Here is a 15,275-nt window from a genome sequence, read left to right on the forward strand (position 1 = left end):
TAAAGTGGGATCCGAACCAATGTGTGCCTCCACCGGGTATCGAACCCCGCGACCCGCCGATTACAAAGCAAATGACGCAACCACTGCACCATGGGGGGAGGCCCTGTCTGCTGTGTGGTTGTGTGGTGCTGACCACATCACATATGCGAGTTGTTCTGAATCCAAAAGGCGAGAGAGTTAGGGGAGATCCGTGAAGGTACTAGACCAAAAAGTTATATTGTTTTAGGTCCCATAGGAGCCGAGAAAATCAATGTCTTGGAAAACGTCTTAAGACAATTATCTTAATCTTTAAGAAAGTCGACTTCCGGTCTGTCAAGATGTTACTTCCGGTCTATCAAGAAAATTTTCTTAAGACAAATATCTTAAGACGTTTTCCAAGACATTGATTTTCTCGGCTCCTAATTGAGCTAGGATGATGATTGTGGGTTTGTTGGATAGGTTTTGATGATAACTACTCAACTACAAGCAAGCGCCTTCAATTTTTTTTTTCAAGAATTTCGATTTGATCCTAAAACTCTGCAAAACCTATTGGAGTGCTTTTGACGTGTGTTTTAGATTAAAAATTTTTGTAATGGGTGGTTGTAGAAAAAGTCATTCTTGTTCGACGAAAGCAATATATTTTAAAACTGCTCTGTGACCCTCTCGTTCTTCACGTCGTGGACGAAGGACTTCTCTGCGACCAGGATGACGCTGCATAGGGTATCCTCGGGCAACGGACTGTTGAACTCACAGACGACCTTGATATTGGTGCGATCGTTGACCACCACCTGCTTTCTTTTCGTGGTGTTGATGACGAACATCGGCCTGCGTGCTTTGAATTCGCTGGGCGTGTAGTACATGTCCACGCTTCCCTCGGTCACGCGTTTGTAAGCCGAGAACGCCTCGTAAAGTTTGAGGTAATCGTCTTTTGTCATGTCGAGGTTGTAATTCTCGCGTGGGAACACTTCGTTGCGTCCATTCTTGAGATAAACGTTCTTGATTTTGCAGTCGTCGAATTTGCTGGAATCTTTCTCCTGGTTGTTAAAGCGCCCGGTCTGAAAGAGCACTACGACGAAATCTGGCATGTCGAACTGTATGTTGTTGAACTGCGTCGTCACGTCGAATTCCATGTGACTCCCCGATGCCACCTTCTGTACGCACTGGTAACTGTGAAAGTGAATCGCCACCTGCGGACTTTTCAAGATCTCCGCTTTGTACTTGAGGGCGTAGTTCGTCTCGTATTCCACGATCGGCATTCTCAATTCCATGCTCCGGATGACGCATTTCGCTGCTTCGGGTAATGTGTTGGCTATCGGCGTGCCGTCGACGTTCAAGTTGGTGTATCGCATCAGTGCGTCGTTGTCGTTGGCCGCTCTTCGAAAGGTGACGCGCAGTCCTCCCTTCCACATGATCTCCTTGTAGTCGGAGAAGAATCCCGGCAGCAGACGCATGGGAAAGAGCACCGTGTGACTTGTCGTCGATATTTTGGTTCCCGCTTCGAACCCCCCGGCCTGATAGTATGCCGCGTCCGTTTTAGATAATTTCAATGTTCCCACTGCCGTCGACGTGATGCCAGGATAATCGATTCTGTCGATGACGGTACCGTGTTTCCTCACCTCCACTTGCGAGAAGAGGTAAGGCACGAAGTTGTCCACGAGTTTCAAATTGGCATTGGGCGGAAAGGCTTCTCCGCTTTCTTTCTTCACCACGTCGAATTGAAGGTAGAGGTCCGCTCTGTGAGGATGAACGAACCCGTCCCCTACGTCCACGTCGTATTCGATCTCCCTGTTCGCTTCGTTGAGATTGGCGAACGTGCGACGGTTGGGAGGGAAAGATTGCAATTCGTAACTTTCGATTTGCTCCATTTTCACTATACGTGTTATTTATTATACGCTGATCTCCACGATGGCAGTGGTCGTTGCACCTGCGAAATCCACCACCTCTCCTTTCTCGTTCGTCACCACCAACTCTATGTCGTCTATGCGGTTGCGACATACTGGAAAATAGATCGGCGAAGAGGGCGTGTAGATGATCGGTTCCATGAACTCGGAACTTGGTTTGAACGTGGCTATGATTCCCGTCTGCTTGTGACTTCCTAACAATCCGTCCGAAGATTTCGTGATCATTCCTTCCGCCACGTTACAGTGTACGTTCAGAGTCTCTATGGCCAAGAATTTAGGAATGTTGGTTGCCACGTGCTTGATGCCAGCTTCGAGTTTGGTGTCGTTCTCGAAACCTAAAAGTTCTCCCATGGTGCCCACGTCCACGGTCTCCGTCGCGGATAGGATTTCCACTCTGTGGGTGACCGAATTTTGAGAAAGGTACGTGCCTTTGGGTAACTGAGCTTGCAAAGTGGAAAGATTGTATTGGCCTGGCGTGACGACGATGTGTTCGCTTCCGACGCTAATTTTGTTGTTGTGATGCGTGACGTTAGGTATGAGGTACATGCTGTAGAATGCACGCAGAGCCACGGATTTAGGATAGACGATGTCGTCGTGCAGCGTGAGTTTCAAGATCGAAGATTCGCTCGTGAGATGGAACACGCCCATTGTCGTGATGCTGTTTCAGGTTCCACAGTGCTTTCTGGAAATCTTCGATCGTGGGGTTATTTATTTTAGAGAGAAACGCGAGCACGGAGAGGCAGAGATGACCGCAGTTCACGTCTCCGAAATCTTGAATACGTTCGTCGTTGTAGTATATAGAGGTTTTGTTTGTTTTCAGATAATGGACTAAATTTGTAGGTGGAACACCTCCGAAAGAATCAAAAACGAATGCTTTGTTATTGTCGTTTTTATGGTAACATATCCAATGCGTGCCTGGATTTTCTTGATTGTCCAAGTTGACTACTCCACATTCTCTTCTTTTGACGGTTGAAGGTAACGAGTCGGACATGAAAACTCCTCTGAAGTGTTTGATTCGTAACGGTTCGATCAGAGATTCAATGTCTCGGTTGGTGAGTGCTGCTGTTTCTTTTTTTTAAACTTCTTCATCATGCCCTTCCCCCCTTTCTTCTCCATGGCCAGGTTGTGACGTTTCTGTTCTTCCAATTCCGCCTTGTTCTTCTTCGAGTCGATGACGGTTTTCGCGATGGCGGCACTTCCGCCAGCCAAACTTCCAACGGCCCCCAATGCTGCTAGGATGGCCGGGATGCTGAATATGAAACCACCGATCTTTTGCTGTTTCCGCGAACGCTGCAAGCGTCTCAATTGAGGTGTGCTGAGAAGTAATTTCATTCCGTGTCCTTTGCTCAAGCAAGAACGTTTCTTCTCGCGTTGTTTCTTGGTGAGTAACCCATCGAGGGTACCTAGATTTTTAAGATTGGAGTATGGTATCTGGTACACGACACCCTTGGGCTTCATGTTGATGCTCTATGTGTTATTTTTTCACGGTATGTTATTTATATATAAATGTTCTGAGATTTTTTTCAATGGATGTTATTTTATATATACTCCGCGTAGCCCCGTTACACAAATTCTATTACATGCTTTGTTTTCTTACCAAGAAGTTCCTTTGTCCCCTTGTACACGATTCGAGTTTTGTTCTCGATTAAGATAGCTAGCTTCTCGTCGGATAACATGATAGCGTATCGATCTGGTAAAAATAGACTGTATTGTCCGTTGAGCAACAGACGCACCTTAGGACCATACTGGGTAGAAACGATTGAACCGGAAGTTATCGTGTAAGGTTTGTCGACTTCCAATTCCTGAATTTTTACATACTCGACTGACAAATTTAGCATTTGTTTTAATGCTTGGAGGTCACTCATTTTTTCAGTTGTCATATCGAAGGAGAGAAATTTTCAGTGTGTGTGTTAGAGAAATTTAATTTTTTATTCACAATGTGTGTTATTTATATATACCGAAGATTATTTTTTTTCACGATGTGTGTTATTTATATATATTTTTTTTTTCACGATTTGTATCGAAGATTTTTTTAACAGAGGAAGAAAGTTCGTGCTTCGGAGAACGCGATGATGTGCGTGATGATTTCTTCAGTTTCCTGTTTGGACTTACGCCAATCATCAGTATATCGTCTTCTTCCCTGCCTCGCCTCGTGCAGTTCGTCCAACCTCTCGTTCAATTTCTCCCCCGCGGCCGACAGAAGAGTGTCGAGATCACCGCACCTCATTCCACTGATCTCCCGAAGACGGTCCTTGAGAACTATTTCGCATCCCATGTGAAATGCCGGCGTCGTTTTAGCTATGATCACAAGTTTATTAACATCTCCGTTAACTATCTTTTTGAATATTTTAGATAGTAGTTCGTGCGGCAAATCAGTTATGCAAGCCATGTTGTTTTTTTACTGTATGTTATTTATATACCCCACCCCAATTTTTGTTTTGTGTTCATGGCGATGGTGGTACCCAGTGCGGCGACCCGTTCACCCAACGATGCGTCTCTGCTAACGAACCTTTCGAAAGCTGCATGTTCCAATTTCTTGTCTGCTTCGTGACGTGCGTCCAGATCCGTCTGCGTGGTGTTGTAGGCAATGTCGTGATCTTTGCACGCCACGTCCAACGGATTCACACCCTTGTCTCCTCTCTCCAATCTTTTCTCGAGTTTGGTACCCGGTCCGCAGTACTGGTAGCCAGGTAAATGCATCTCGAAAGGTAACTTGTTGATAATGTCGTTCACGAGTCCCTTTCCTTCGGCCACGTTCCAGAATCTCGGAGGCAGCGTGTTGATGATTTTGATCAGGTAACCTATGCCCTTGTCGTCGTTCACGATGAAGTTGGAAAGTTTCGTGCTGATCATGTCCACGATGCCAACCTTCTCGTTGTAGAAATTACGATTGCCTGCATTCTCTTCGCCGGCTATCACCAACAATCGGTCCACGAGTTTCCTAACGTCGTCCACCCAAACGAATTCTTTGGGTAACGTGTTGTAGCGTTTGACGCCGCTGCCTGTTTTGACCTGGTTCCAAATCGGTTTGATGAGATTCCTGTACTTCTCACCACTGCTCGATTTCACCCTATTCTGCGAGGCGTCGTTGTTCTGGTACAAGGCATCCGTCATGATCAGAATTTCCTTGTAACTTTGGTAATCTTCGTCGGTGTAATCTTTCGGCTGCTTTTTGGCGACGAGTTCCCACAGTCCCACCGTACCCGGATACCTGTTCCAACTATCCTTGTCGCCTAAATTGACTTTAATGTCGTTGCCTTCGAAGGTCACCTTCGATTTCCCAATCTTCCACACCACACCGCCGCCTTCGTTGCTTTCCATGCTCGGATACAATCCGAACACTTCATCCTTGTCGAACTTCCCCGTGCTCAGGTAGTCTCGTGCCAAAGGCCCCAACTCGATCTTATCCGAAGACGACGTGCTGCCTATGGCTCGACGTCGTGCCGGTACGTCCTTCAGTTCGAACGGCGTCGAAGGAATGCTCGAAATGGGCGTGGGTACGGTGTAACTTTTAGCTGCGAGTGGTACGAGTTCGTTGATCAAATTTTTATTTTGTTCCGTGACACTTTTAATTTCTTTACCTAGACCGCTGATGGCATCGATCACGGGTTGATCCTGACGTTTCTTCTCTTCGTAGAATCCGCGATTCTCGGATTTCCAACCTTTGAAGCGTTTCGCGAGGTAATCGCGAAGCTTGAGATTTTCGTCTTCGATTTTTCGTTTCGTCATGACGTTATTTAAACACATCGTTTCTCACAACGTTGCAACGTTTAGAAAGTCGTTGATTTTGTTTCTGTATTTTCCATCGATGGGTTTCCTCGTCATGTCGATCGTCGCGAATCCGAAATCGTCACTGTTCCAACAAGAAGAGCAGCATTCCGAAAATTGATTGTAGTTCATGTCTCCGCCTACGTAGTCATCGTACGCGTGCTTGAGGTTGGTGTGATCTTGACGAAACAAACATATGAAATTAGCGTTGTCGCGTAGTAACTGTTTTGGAATTTTGGAAAACGTTTGAGCTAGGTAAAAGCAATCCATTTCTTTGTGACGACCTTGCGTAAAAAAGTTGCGAATTTCATTTTGATTTTCCAGGATGGCGTCGTCGAACACAACGACTGAATTTTCACGACAATCGTCGAGTGGTTTTATTTCCGAAGCGAACGTTGCAATGTCCAGACCATCGTACACTTTCATCAGTTGCTGGTATTTGGATTGCTCCAAACTTTTCGAGAACACGTACAGGTGCCTGTTCTTCCAATCTAACCAATTCGGTGCGAGGAGAAAATTGTCCACGAGCAGTGTCGTTTTCCCACACCCCGAAGGACCTACGATCAGACAGCGGATGCTGTCGGGAAGCAACTCGCCGTTCTTTTTTTTTCTCGTTTGACTTTCCGAATCCGGTAGACGCTTCACCACGTTCCACGTACTCACAAGATCACTTCGTTCGCGTCGATCCAACTCTTTTCCGGAAGTCCCAGCCATTTGACAAACAGTTTGTCACCTTTCCTACGCAATACTTTCTCGATGAGGTACGTGTCGGGGTGTTTTGTTTTAGAGAGTTCCTCTTCGTAAAATCTTCCTTTCAAAATCTCGCCGCTACTATCTTTTATTATATACGTGTGTCGGTTTCCGGCTAAAACTCGAACCACCGTAAAAAGTTCCGTGCTCCAGTTTCGTGTGAAACCCCTGTCGAACGTTCGCTTCAATTTACTGACCCTCACCTGGTCTCCAATTTTGTATTTAGCTTTTTTGTCGTGGGCGTGTACTTTGGACAGTAAACGGTAGAAATTAAACGCTGCTCGTCAGATTTCGTAACGTCAGCTGGCTTCATGCCTATCGTTCTGTGCACCGTATCATTATAGGTGTCGACGAGTTCCGGCAGGATGTCGACCCATTTGTAATTTCCCCGAAGCGTGAATCGTTTCCACATGTGTGTTTTCAAGGTTCGATTAAATCTTTCCACGATGCTGGCTTTGATGTGACTGAAGGTCGAATAATGTCGAATGTCATGTTTTTGAATAAACTTTTGGAATACGGCGTTGTAAAATTCCTTCCCCTTGTCCGTGTGCAGAAACCGTGGTCGTCTGCCGCCGCTTTCGCGAAAAATTAATTTGAATGCTTCCGTGACGCATGTTCCCGTTTTCGCCTTCAAAGGTAGAGCGCATGCGAATTTCGAGAACGTGTCTATGACGGTGAGGAGGTACTTGTTGCCCTTGTTCAATTTATGTACGTTTTTTAACTTGCCGCTACTCATCTCGACGAGGTCGCTTTCCCAGAGGTCGTCGATGCCCTTGGTTACCACCGCCAAACGTTCGTAGTTGCGGCGTGCAGGTTTATGCAATTCTTGGACGATGGCTTGCCTAGACATTTTTTTAGAGATTACGTTTGAAGAGGAGCACCAGCGTGATGGGATTCAACGAAGGTGGTACCTCGCTCGTGTTTTGAATGATCAGCTTATCGCCGGCACTCACGTCGAAAACGGTAAGATCTTCGTCTTCGTGTATTTCATATATGTTGCGCGTTTCGTTCCAACGTGCTAGAGGAATGTTTCCTGCTTTCTGGACACCACGATTCGATATCAAGGTCATGGTGGGAACGCTAGCTTTTCTACCGTGAGACCAGTACGAAAATTCGTTTATCTGAATCGTGCCATCGAGGAGAAACTTGTAGTACGGATGATAAGGATGTAACATGTACAGTTTGTTACCTTCGACGAACGTGGAGATTCTCTGTTGATTGGGTACGCTGTTGATTTCGATGGCTTGCAGAGAATGCAGTTTAGCGAATTTAGTGTCGACGCCGAGCAGATTACTGTGAACGTGTCCGAGTTTATTTTCGATGGGCAGCAAATGCTCGACTATGGTATCCGTTACGGCAGACAACGACGGTTTGATTTTCACTTCCACGTTCAACTGCTTGTAGTTTTCGTTGAGTTCTTGCAACGTGGCACCGAAAGAAGCCAGCGTCGATTCCTGCGCGGATTCCAACACTCCGACTTGATCTCTGATGTTGACGACGATGTTCTGAAGGTTCTCGACTTGATTCAATTTCGAGCTCTTCTCGGTAAGATCGTTCACGATGCTTCGCATCTCTGTAAACTGCGTGTGAAGATCGGCGACGCTCTGCGAAGTGGGCAGCGTCGACACCAGCGAACTGATTTCGTCTCGAATCTGTTCCACGTTCGCCGTTTCCGTTTCCAGTCGTTTCAGCATACGTGATATGTTCCTTTTCAAAGCGTGCAATTCTTTGGAGGTGTGGAGATTGGCCACCCTACTCTCGAGATCGCTCAAAGAAATTTTGATGTCGCTCGATTCGGATAGTGCCGTCACCGCCGTTTTCAATTTTTCCAAATCTTCGCTCGAAGGCACGCTCGTCCGTAACGATTCCAAGTCACCCTGTATGTTGTCCAGTACGTGATGAAAATGAGCGAGATTGGATTCGACGTTCAAATTTTCTAAATATTCGATCTTCTGCTGAACCGTGCTCAACGTGTCTTGAATGCTCGTCAACGCTCTCGCTTCAGCGTGAATATTTTTAATTTCTTCGTTGATCAATTCCAAGGACGCCTGAAGCGTAGCGATGGTGGTTTGAATGTGTTCGAAATCTCGATACGCCTCCAATTGAATTTTTATGTTCGCAACGCTTTTACCGATGACCTGCAGTTCGTCCGACGATGGTAGGTTCGTCATGGTATCTTCCAAAGTCTGTAACTTGGATTTAATTTCTTCCAACGTGCCGGTGAATTCTTCTTGTAATTTGGAAACGACGACGTGCAAGCGTTCTACATCAATATCGTTCACCACGGTTTGAAGTTCGGAGAAATTCTTTTCGATTGCGGAAGTTCGTTCTTCGATTTCGAGTTTCAATTTTTCCAAATCTTCATTTTTCGATTGAAATTGCTGTAATTTGGCCAAATCATTTTGAAGCGAATCCACGCTCAACTGTATATTTTGAACGCTGTCGTAAGAAGGTACGTCGACATAATTTTTTATGAGCGTTTTCAGTTCGGAATCGATTTTCAGAATGGGGTCGAGACATTGCGTTTGGAGCGTAGCGATTTCCGACTCTAAACTTTTGTTTAAGGTCTCCTGCAAAGCGATCAAATCGGTCCTCAACTTCTTAACACGAACGTCCAACATGAGAATCTCTTCTGCGTGGTCCACACGCTTGGTGTTGCCGAAAATGTCGTTAGGCATTTTTGGTTAACGGTTATTTATAATAGGATAGACGATTCGTAATTCTACGAAGAGAGGAATAAGTTTGTCGTAATCTCCGAGGAGTTCCATGTAAAGGTAATCTCCTGCAGAAACATCGTATGCCATGTTAGAAAGCATTTTGTCGTGCTTGATTCGAAAAATGTTCTTGCCGGTAGATATTTTGATTTCGCCTACGTTCTCCGGATTCACGGTGATCCGAAGTTTCCCGTCGATCGGAATTTCGTAGAAATGTAAATTGTTGTTGAAGACGTAAAACATCTTGCCCACGTCCTCATCCAATTTCGTCCAAATGCTGTTGAGGTGAATGATCAACAGACCGTTGAGTTTAGTTAACACGGAAGGTAGAAATTCATGATCTGTCGTCGTGCGGTGTACAGTCTCCATTGTTTGCTTTCGGAAACCAAAGAGATTCATGTTGGTTATTTAAGAAAAAATTGAGATCGTATCTAATATAAATAACACCACAAAAAAATGTGCAATTTTTAGTAACTTCATCTTTTTTTTTCTTAGCAAAAAATGGAGAAGAAGGAAGCGAAACGTGCATGCAACCAATGTGGGAAATATATATCCATTTCTCACTTGAAAAGACATCGGAAGAATGTGCATGGCGAAGGATCAAGTAAGAGAAAGGTCGATGATGACGATCAAGCGCCACGAAAGAAGCAGAAGAGTGGCGGCGAAAGTATTCGAAATATTTTAACCGAGGAGACTTTCCGATCTGAAGAAACATCTGATCTAAACAACTTTTTTCGCTCGGTCAAAAGCAAGTTAATTTCGTCTATCACCGAAGCTTTGCTGCAATGCTCGTTGAAAATCCACCTCATCGTTTCCGTCATTTACGAAAACATGAAAAAAGAGCGAGAAACTTTCCATCATTACACTGGTGTAAAGAGCCTCCACGCCGCCGACGTCGATGAGGTGGATGCCATTTGCAACCAGATGTTTGACGCTTTGTTGAACAAGCACGAGACTTTCCAAGAACGTGGATCGGGTTGGACACTTTGCGATTCGCCTCACACTTTAACTTTGAAGGTGGCACGATACAACCCGATGGGAGCATGCAGCTACATCAATTTGCCTCGGGAAATAGCCGATAAGAAAGCCATAATCAACATACAAAATGAGGATTACAGATGCTTTTTGTGGTGCATCATTGCCGATCATCACCCAGCCAATAATAACAAACATCGTTTATACCACTACAACAAGCCAGAATATCTCTCAGAATTTGAAAAACCTATGGCTGGCATTAATTACCCTGTAAATCTACGAGACATTAGTAAATTTGAGGCACAGTACAAAACAGATAAAAACGAAAGTATAGCCGTACACATCTTCGGATTAGACAAAAACAACGCCATCTACGTTCTCAGACACAGCAACATTAAAAGTAATCATGTCATCAGATTACTTCTGATCGAAGATGATGATAATTATCATTACTGTCTAATTCAGAATCTTCCAAAATTAATAAGAAGTCAAATTACCACAGATCACCATAAAATTCGAGTATGCGACAGATGCCTGAGTATATTCTACGGTCGAGGAAAAAAGAATGCTGATGAAGAACTCCAAGATCATCATGAAATGTGTAGTAAACATCGGGCTACGGCTATCAAAATGCCTTCTCGAGACATGACATTTCCACTCGCCACATGCGAACCAAATCCCAGCGTATCGAGCACTACCGAAATTCTACATCACAAAGCCTGCGCTTTTGGATTGATGGTCAACAACACAGGCAATGTTATTTTACATCGCGGCAATGATGCTCCACAAAAATTCATTCAAACCCTGAAGCAGATGGCCATACAATTCGCTCCTCTACTAAGAGAAGACAAAGCAATGGAGCCTCTTACCCAGGAAGAGAAGGATGCATACGACCTTGCCTCTCAGTGTGGTGTGTGCGAAAGTAACTTCACCCTCGAAAATGTCAAAGTTCGCCACCACAATCATCACACCGGAAAATATGTGGCCCCCCTGTGTAACAACTGTAATCTTCAAGTCAAGAAACCGAATTTTATTCCTGTATTCATTCACAATTTGGAGGGCTACGACGCCAAAATCTTCATAAAGGAGATGGGATGCGACGCTCAAGCCATTAGCGTCATAGCTCGCACCAACGAGAAATTCATTTCATTCAGCAAGAAGGTGGACGTTGGAAATGGCAATCACGTAGAAATTCGTTTCTTGGACTCCTACAACTTTCTGTCTTCGAGTTTGGTGACACTCGCGTCTCAACTCACCGACGATGATTTGGTCGCCACCAGGAAATGTTTTGGCGACCAACATTTAGCACTGTTGAGACGCAAGGGTGTTTACCCCTACGAATACATGACGGATGCTTCCAAATTCTCAGAAACATCGTTACCACCGAGAGAAGCATTCTACAGTCGTCTTAGCGACACCTGTTGCAGCGAAGAGGACTACCATCATGCTCAGCTCGTCTGGTCTACATTATCTTGTCAAACCATGGCCGACTATCACGATCTGTATCTGAAACTGGATGTTACGCTATTGAGCGACCGTTTTCATCTCCATCGTTCGAGAGGAATGGCAGCATATGGTTTGGACCCCGCTTTCAGCTACACCACACCGGGTTATTCTTGGCAGGCGATGTTAAAATCCACGAAGGTGGAGATTGAACTCATCAAAGACATCAATCAATTTTTGTTTGTCGAAGAAACAAAACGTGGTGGAATCGTCCAGTGCCCCCTTCGATACGTCAAGGCCAACAATCGATATGTCGACGATTTCGATGCGGGGAAACCGACAAACTTCTTGGCATACTGGGACATGAACAACCTGTATGGTTATGCCATGTCCGAGACTCTGCCCATCGGAGAATACGAGTGGATGAGCGAGCAGGAACTTCAAGATTGTTTGGAGTGGAGCGAAGATCATGAAAATGGATGTTTCCTGAAAGTAGATTTGGAATATCCTGCATCGCTTCATCGAGAACACCATGGATTTGCGATGGCACCTGTGATGGAATCGGCTCCGGAGAAGAAGCTGATGCTCACCTTCAAGAGCAAAGAGAATTACGTGGTGCATTATCGTCTCCTACAATTCTACCTCCAGCATGGATTGGTTTTGAAGCGCGTGCACTCGGGATTGAAGTTTAGACAGACCAGGTGGCTAGCACCCTATATCGACGGCAACACTCAACGTCGAGCATCAGCTTCTTCTTCCGCAGACAAAGACCTATACAAATTAATGAACAACAGCATCTACGGCAAGAGCATGGAAGATGCGAGGTAAAGAAGAAATATCAACTTGGTCTCCGACCCGAAGAAAATAAACAAGCTCGTCGCTCAGCCCACGTACAAGAACTTCACGATACTGAGCGACACGTTGGTATTGATCGAACGTGCTCTCCGCCACATAACATTCGACAAACCAATCGCCGTGGGAGTCGCGATCCTCGAGTTGTCGAAGCTGGCCATGTACAAGTTTCACTACGACATCATGAAACCACGCTATGGAGAGGCGATCGAGGTGGCGTACACCGACACGGACAGCTTCGTGTACAACATCCACACCGATGATCTATACGAAGATCTCAAAAGCATGAGCCACCATTTCGACTTCTCGAACTATCCAAAAGATCACGCTCTCTTCGACAACAGCCAGAAAATGACGATCGGGAAGATGAAGGATGAAGTCAACGGCCGCATCATCACAGAGTTTGCGGGTCTTCGAGCGAAAATGTATGCCGTGAAAATCCAGGACGAGACCGAAATAAAGAAGGCAAAAGGGGTGGGGCGTTCGAGCACAAACAAACTAACCATAGAAGATTACAAGTCGTGCTTGTTCGACAAAGAAATCAAACGCATGACCGAACATCGGATCACGAGCACCATCGACCAGTTGCATACATCCACGATCAACAAAGTGGCGCTTGATCCCCACGACACCAAATTGAGGCTACTGGACTGCAACATCCACACCCGAGAATGGGGATGCCATGACGAGGAAGAAATCTGCTCGCACCATTAGACTTTCGCATCAAAAAAGTACGTATTATTTCTTGCACCACTTTTTTTTTTAAAAAAAACAATCATTCACACTAATTTTTGCATTCACACATTTTTTTTATATTTTTCTATCATATTATGTACACTATTTGAGTATATTTTTTTATTTTTTTTTCAGATGGTGCACCCCCACGGAAACTTTTTTAGTTCTTACACATTCTATTCTTAACCAAAATTTTTTCTTCTCTTCAATCATAAAACACACACATTACACACGGAGGTTCTCTGTAGGGAGTCATGGGGGGGGGTTAAAAAAAAAGAACCCATGAAACTCTACAGAGGCATGGCTTTGTTAGCCGCGGCCATTAGAACTGTGTTGGGCACCACGCACCCCTGGCGGGATATTTTCTTTTCTTGAGGGGCCAGGGATTTCCTTAACAAAAATAAATTTTGATTATCACACACACACACACATTGTAGAAGATCGCACCTGAGAGTTTTAAAAAACAAGAAACATCATAGCAGATTACGCTGAGAGCAAGGTCGTGGTAGATTACACTGAGGGACCTTACAGTAAAAGGAGACAGCCTTATAGGAAAGTCATTTCAAAAGTAGGTCAAAAAGGTGAGAGCAAAATTTGCAGGAGGTAAAAAAATAGCCTAAAAAGTGATGCCAGAGCTTTTTCTGTCCACTTTTCTCTCATTGCAGGTTAGTTTTAATCCGTAAAACGTCGTAAAAACGGATTACGCTGAGAGCAGAAGCCCATTAGCAGATCGTAGTAGATTACACTGTGGGAGCTTACACTAAAAGGAGACAGCCTTATAGGAAAATGTCGTAAGTCATTTCAAAAATGGGTCAAAAAGCGAGGTAGCATAAGAGCAAAATTTTGCAGGAGGTAAAAAAATAGCTTAAAAAGTGATGCCAGAGCTTTTTCTGTCCATTTTTCTCTCATTGTAGGTTAGTTTAGCGTGTAAAACGTCGTAAAAACGGATTACGCTGAGAGCAGAAGCCCATTAGCAGATCGTAGTAGATTACACTGAGGGGCCTTACACTAAAAGGAGACAGCCTTATAGGAAAATATCGTAAGTCATTTCAAAAGTGGGTCAAAAGGCGAGGTAGCATAAGAGCAAAATTTTGCAGGAGGTAAAAAAATAGCTTAAAAAGTGATGCCAGAGCTTTTTTCTGTCCATTTTTCTCTCATTGTAGGTTAGTTTAGTGCGTAAAACGTCGTAAAATAAAAAGTAGGTTAAAGGGCCCTTCCAGAACGTAGTAGATTACACTGAGGGACCTTACAGGAAAACATCGTAAGAGGGGACAGCCTTATAGGAAAATGTCGTAAGTCATTTCAAAAGTAGGTCAATAAGCATTGCTAGAACGTGCGCCTTACAGGAAAACATCGTAAGAGGAGACAGCCTTATAGGAAAATGTCGTAAGTCATTTCAAAAGTAGGTCAAAGGTACGCCTTACAGGAAAACATCGTAAGGGAGGACAGCCTTATAGAAAAATGTCGTAAGTTATTTCAAAAGTAGGTCAAAAGGCGAGGTAGCATAAGAGCAAGATTTGAAAAAGGTAAAAAAATAGCTTAAAAAGTGATGCCAGAGCTTTTTCTGTCCTCTTTTCTCTCATTGTAGGTTAGTTTAGTGCGTAAAACGACGTAAAATAAAAAGTAGGTCAAAGGGCCGTTCCAGAACGTAGCATTTCACCTACTGATGATGATGATGACTTATTCTTTCATCAAGTATTTCATGCACAAGCAGCAGATTTTGATATTAGTTCAGAACAACGTAAAGACCCCTATTTTAGAGACATTATTAATGTTTTAGAAAACAAAGATAAAGCTAGTGACCCTAAACTAGAAAAGCTTTCGTATTCTTATGTTCTCAAAAATGGAGTCTTATACAGGACTAATAAAATCAAAACTGGTAATCGGGATAGACTTTGTATTCCCCATGCATTAAGAAATCAAGTTTTCGATCTTATTCATGCACACAAAATGAATGGAAGTCACCAAGGTGCTCAAAAGACATATAATTTAATGCTTATGCGCTACTTTTTCCCTAATATGAAGAAATTTGTGTACGATAAGGTTCGAAATTGCATCCCTTGTCAGATTTCAAAGAAACCACAAGGTTCTAAAGCACATACCCTGCAAACATTTCAACCAGCCCAAATTCCTTTGCAACGAATTCATATTGACGTAT

This window comes from Lepisma saccharinum, chromosome 28, assembly GCF_977018435.1.
Source record: "Lepisma saccharinum chromosome 28, izLepSacc3.1, whole genome shotgun sequence".
In the NCBI taxonomy this organism is placed as follows: Eukaryota; Metazoa; Arthropoda; class Insecta; order Zygentoma; family Lepismatidae; genus Lepisma; species Lepisma saccharinum.